Raw genomic sequence first — 6,667 nt, forward strand, 5'->3', positions numbered from 1 at the left:
CTTGTTGTTGTTGTTGTTGTCGTTCACTCTTGTTTCACTGTTATGTCTGACTATGCCTCAGCTGACTCCGCCCTCGGCTACCGAGTATAAGGACGGCCGCATGGCAGCTCCAGGCATTCGGTCGTCCACTAGAGGCATAGTCCTGATCTGTCTGAAGTGCAATTCAGTAGTTAATAAAAGCCTGTCGTTCTGAACTCTGCTCAGCCTCTTATTAGAATTGATAGCGCATCAATTTTATTAACTACTGAAAAAAAAAAAGAAAAAAAAAGAATAATAACGATGCTGCAGATACTTAAGATCAAGTGCCTGGAACTCGACCCGCAAGAACCGGACTCGACTGCTAAGTTCTCGCACTGGCTGAACTGTTTTGAGTCCTTTCTGGCTGCATCCGGCGAGACCGTCGCCACCGACGCCGACAAGCTCAGGGTGCTGAATTCTAAAGTAAACCACCGAGCTTTTGCCCTTATCCGGGACGCTACGAGCTACCAGGGGGCTATCGACATTTTGAAGGAGCAATACGCACGCCCGGTCAACTATGTTTACGCAAGACATCTCCTGGGGTCTCGCAAACAACAGCCCGGGGAACCCACAGAAGCATACATACGGGCGCTGAAGGAACTCGGCCGAGCCTGCGAATGCAAGCAAGTATCAGCCACGGAACATACGGAGGAGCTCATCCGTGACGCCCTCGTTGTGGGCCTCAGGTCCACTCACACACGGCAGCGACTGCTGGAAAGTAGCAAGCTCGACCTGAAGAAGGTGATTTCACTCACCCTTTCGTTGGACGTAGCCCACCGGAACATGGAGGCCTACTCCCCGGACCGCGCGGCCGCCTCATGGATGCCGCAGCCGCCGCCATCTTGGGACGCGGCGCTGCCACGGGCCCCGGCCTCAACTGCTGCAGCGATGTCCCGCCCGAGCCAGAAATGTTATTTCTGTGGTCAAACCAAACACCCCAGGGTGCGCTGCCCGGCGAAAAACGCGGTCTGCTCTGCCTGCGGTAAGAAGGGACACTACGCTGGCGTCTGCAGAAGTCAGAAGACCGCTACCTCCAGCAGCGCCGCGTGCGATTCGTGGGAGCGGCCATCTTGCCTTCCTCCAGCCTCGTGGGGATCGGGATCGTCATGGCGCCGCCATTTTGTCCTTCTCCGACGCCGCCATTTTGTCCGCCATTTTGCCAACGGGCCCCCGACTCACCCACCGCCGCCTCACCGGGGTTCTACAGCGACGCTCCCGACTCCACAGCGGCCTCCATTACGCTGGATCAATCCAGACCCCATCAGCTAGCCAGGTCCACGATGGACATCCAGGTAAATGGCCGCGCCACAACTTGCCTTTTTGATTCCGGGAGCACGGAGAGCTTCATACACCCTGATACGGTACGGCATTATTCCCTCTCGGTCCGGCCAACGCGCCATCGGATCTCCATGGCCTCAAAATCTCACTCAGCAGACGTCGGCGGCTACTGCGTAGTGACCCTCTCGGTGAAGGGCTCCGTTTATAAAAATGTAAAGCTATTCGTCCTGCCACATCTCTGCGCTGCCGTTCTGCTGGGGTTGGACTTTCATTGTCACTTTAAGAGCGTCACCTTGACATACGGTGGACCTCTTCCCCCGCTCACTGTCTGCAACCAGCAGTTTTTAAATTGCCCGCCGCGCCCCACCTGTAGTCTCTCCACCCTCAAAATCACACCCCCCCCCCTGTTCGCCAACCTCACCCGCGACTGCAAGCCTATCGCCACAAAGAGCAGGCGATACAGCACCGGGGACAGATCCTTCATAAGATCTGAGGTGACGCGGCTCCTGAAAGAGGAGATTATTGAGGATAGTACCAGCCCCTGGCGAGCTCAGGTGGTAGTCGTTAAGACTGGCAACAAGCAGCGCCTGGTCATTGACTACAGCCAGACTATCAACAAGTACACCCAGTTGGACGCATACCCTCTCCCCCCGCATAGCCGACATGGTTAATAAGATAGCGCAATATCGCGTTTTCTCGACCATTGACCTCAAGGCAGCATACCACCAAATCCCTATCCGCCCTGAGGACCGCCAGTACACAGCTTTCGAGGCAAACGGCCGTCTTTTTCACTTCCTCAGGGTTCCTTTCGGCGTCACCAACGGTGTCTCCGTCTTCCAGAGGGAGATGGACCGGATGGTCGACGAGAATGCGTTACAGGCCACGTTTCCCTACCTGGACAACGTGACCATCTGCGGCCATGACCTGCAGGACCATGACGCCAATCTTGATAAGTTCCTTCGCACGGCCCAACTCCTAAACCTCACGTACAACAAGGAAAAGTGCATATTCCGCACAGCCCGCCTCGCTATCCTTGGTTGCGTGGTGGAACACGGAGTCATCGGCCCTGACCCTGACCGGATGCGCCCATTGATGGAACTTCCCCTGCCCCACTGTCTCACGGCCCTCAAAAGGTGCCTGGGCTTCTTTTCCTATTACGCCCAGTGGGTCCCTCATTATGCGGACAAAGCCCGTCCACTTATCAAGTCCACTTCCTTCCCCCTGACGGCGGAGGCCCGCTCAGCCTTTCACCGTATAAAAGACGACATTGCCAAGGCCACCATGCACTCGGTAGACGAGTCCATCCCCTTCCAGGTGGAGAGCGATGCAGCCGCCTTTGCCCTGGCCGCTACCCTTAACCAGGCGGGAAGACCCGTGGCCTTTTTTTCACGAACCCTCCAGGGCTCCGAACTCAGACACTCCTCTGTGGAAAAAGAGGCCCAGGCCATTGTGGAGGCGGTGCGCCACTGGCGGCACTACCTGGCTGGAAAACGATTTACCCTGCTTACTGACCAACGTTCAGTCGCTTTCATGTTCAACAACAAGCAGAGGGGCAAAATCAAAAATGACAAGATTTTGAGGTGGAGAATTGAACTTTCCACCTACAATTACGACATCTTGTACCGGCCCGGGAAACTCAACGAACCCTCAGATGCTCTATCGCGAGGCACATGCGCCACCGCGCAGATCGATAGACTACGGGGCCTCCACAACGACCTCTGCCACCCGGGGGTCACCAGGTTCTTCCATTTCATTAAAGGCCGCAACCTGCCTTACTCCATCGAGGAGGTCAGGACCATGACCAGGAGCTGCCCAGTCTGTGCAGAGTGCAAGCCGCGCTTCTATACGCCTGACAGAGCAAACCTGATCAAGGCCACCCGCCCTTTTGAGCGCCTGAGTGTCGACTTTAAAGGGCCCCTCCCCTCCTCTGACCGTAATGTGTACTTCCTCAACATAGTTGATGAGTACTCCCGTTTCCCTTTCGCCATCCCCTGCCTGGACACGACCACCGCTACGGTCATTAAATGCCTGCACAACCTCTTTGCTCTGTTCGGTTTTCCCAGCTATATTCATAGCGACCGGGGCTCGTCCTTCATGAGCGACGAACTCCGTCAGTACCTGCTCATGAGAGGTATTGCCTCAAGCCGGACCACCAGCTACAACCCCCGGGGGAACGGACAGGTTGAAAGAGAAAACGCGACGGTTTGGAAGGCGGCCCTCCTAGCCTTAAAATCTAGGGGCCTTCCGACCTCCCGTTGGCAGGATGTCCTACCTGATGCGCTCCACTCCATCCGGTCACTGCTGTGTACGGCCACCAACGCCAACCCCCATGAGCGAATGTTCGTTTTTCCCCGGAGGTCCACATCCGGTACCTCACTACCACACTGGCTGACGTCCCCAGGGCCCGTCCTGCTGAGGAAGCATGTAAGGTCCCACAAAACGGCTCCCCTGGTAGAGAAAGTTCACCTCCTCCATGCCAACCCCCAGTACGCCTACGTGGCATACTCGGACGGGCGGGAGGATACAGTCTCCATTAGAGATCTGGCACCCTCGGGGTCCACTGACCCGTCACCATTGCCCTCCACCACGACCCCCTTCGACACGGCCCAAAATTCAGTAGACCAAATTCTCACCCCTATCCATTCCACCCCAGTAGACGGCATGCCGCGACCCCAGGACCAGCCGGAGTCCACTCGCCCACCCAACACCAAAGGGGACAATACACCGGTGCCCGACCCCGCTCAAGACGCGTCGTTGGAAGCTGTAACATCGCAACCGTCGCCACGAAGATCTCGACGGCAAACGAGGCCGCCCGACAGACTCACCTACTCGAACTTTTGATACACTTCACCCCGCCGGACTTAATTTTAAACGAGGGGTGAATGTGGTAAACCACTGTAGTTCACTGTGTTCACGTTGTTGTTGTTGTTGTCGTTCACTCTTGTTTCACTGTTATGTCTGACTATGCCTCAGCTGACTCCGCCCTCGGCTACCGAGTATAAGGACGGCCGCATGGCAGCTCCAGGCATTCGGTCGTCCACTAGAGGCATAGTCCTGATCTGTCTGAAGTGCAATTCAGTAGTTAATAAAAGCCTGTCGTTCTGAACTCTGCTCAGCCTCTTATTAGAATTGATAGCGCATCAATGCTACCAACTGAAACTTAATCTAGTCGTAATGAATATTTTAAACAGCTTAGTCTTGGTTTTAAGTTGCACTGGTTGCCAGGAATAAATCAAGTATAACCTACATGTAAATAATTGACCGTGTTGAGCCAGCCAGTATTTTTGGCCTTTAGTTTATTAGTCCATAATGTACCTTTTACAGTATTATTATTTTAGACCAGTTCATGGGCTAGATTGGGGAATTTAGCAACAACAAACAAATGCCTGGAATTTTACTTTCTTAGCTTGGCAAATCATGTCAGTGAAGAAGCTGCAGTTCACTGATTTTCCTATAACTTGCTGCAGCATCTTACTGGAAAGTGCTTTCCATCTTGTTGTAGTCTAGGGAAGTTAACTGATGTATCAGAGGGCACTGTTTGAAAGCACTACTGACAATAATCTGAAACACAAATATCTACCTCCAGTGAGTAAAGCTAGTAAACGGACAAAGCTAAATGTTAAAATTTAAGAATAGGAAGATATTTTACTGCATTTCTGTATTTTTTCTGTACTGTGTATTGTAAGTCACTTCTCCCTATGAGTAAGGCCAGATTTTACATCATTGATGATGTATCCAGCTATTACAGACGAGGGATTATGGATGAGTGGCCAATGTTTGACATTGTCTCTTTTCCACCAGTTAGTAATTACTTTTAAATATAATTTTTTTTTTTTTTAAATTGGGCCATGTAACTCATGTTTTTCAGGTGCTAAGTGGCCTCCTATGGCCTCAAAATGGCGGGCAGGAAACTCTCGCGCATTTCCAACTGGCAGTGCGCCCCCTGCCCTATTGGGTAAGGACGAACGAGAGTCGCCCTTTACCCACTCCAGAAACAGGCGTTAGGCCATTTGTACATACAAATAAGGGGCTGCTTCAGGTCCCCGCTGCAAAATTGTTTTGCTGCCTCAGGGAAAACCAACCCTAAAGATTGCCTACATTAAAACAAAGTAAGCTACTTACCGCAATCAGCATCCCGAACGCTGCCGCTGCTGGACCTGGGTTCCCCAACCTCCGACCTCCAGGCCCTGGCCCTGACCCCCAATCTCCCTTCCCACCTGCGAGCCTAATCCCATCACTTAGCTGTGGAGTGTAGGCTAACCAATGTGTAAATAAAAATGATAAATTATTAATTGATTGGAATAATATATCCGTATCAGCACTACATTCTTCTTTCGACAAGGTCAGTATGTAATTTGTGCTGTTTCCTGCTGTGTAGCTGTGGCAATCACAAGCATCAGGAAAGCCTAAATGACAAAGGCAGGTGGACCACTACTACAGGGTACTCACCTTCTCACTAGCGGACCAATGAGTTTTAAAAAAATAAATTTTTCCAGCTCTCAAGTCTACAGCAACAACTCTTTCGAACATTTGCAGTGGTGCAGACTGAACTAATAGGATCCGCTCCCAACTAAGACTGCATGAAACACAAGTGCTTCTCTTCACAGCCGATAAATGGGGGAATGAGACACGTCACATTACTCTTGTGCTGCCCCCTACCCCATTTGCTATGTCATCGCAGCACAAGCAGAGTCTGAGCCATCGGCTGACCACCTGACTTCTCGGTAGCGATTGGTGCACGCTGAGGGAGGGGGTCATTTCAAACAAAGAAGAAAAAGTGTAGGGCGGTAGCCTGACCACAAATTCATCATCTGTAATTTGAAATTATTTCTGCGAATGCAACTGTTATAGCGACATTGTAGATCGGTTGGGGAACAAATAAGTTGCTTTTTTTTTTAAACACCAAAACCCTACCTATTAAATATTGTTGTTTAATTACCTTGAGTTAATTTATTAATCTGGTTTATTGTAGTTGATGTTTATGACTAAATAAAATATTGGTGCATGCATTCATTTAGTTTGTGAAATTATTATTAACGTCTAGAGACACATTTCTGGTTTGCAGATATTCTTAGTGAGTACAGCCAAATAAATGTTTTGGCATAGTTAATTAAATGTATTTAAAATATTTTATCCAAATCCCGCAAGAGTATGCCTTTTTAAAAGCTCAAATGGAGAACTTCCTAAATTAACTTGATAGAGGAAGAAGCCAGAAATGGAGTTTAAAAAAAAATTGCAGCTGATAAATAAGGAGCTTGTGTTATTTTCTTTTCAATTACTACCAACAGATCGCACGGTGTTGCTGATGCGGAGTCAGACATTACGGTTTTGCAACCACTTCGCTCCATTTCCCTCCCTCCCTCCCTTACTG

Source organism: Somniosus microcephalus, chromosome 3 (genome assembly GCF_052327205.1).
Source record: "Somniosus microcephalus isolate GS21.2 chromosome 3, FLI_Smic_1.0, whole genome shotgun sequence".
Lineage (NCBI taxonomy): Eukaryota > Metazoa > Chordata > Chondrichthyes > Squaliformes > Somniosidae > Somniosus > Somniosus microcephalus.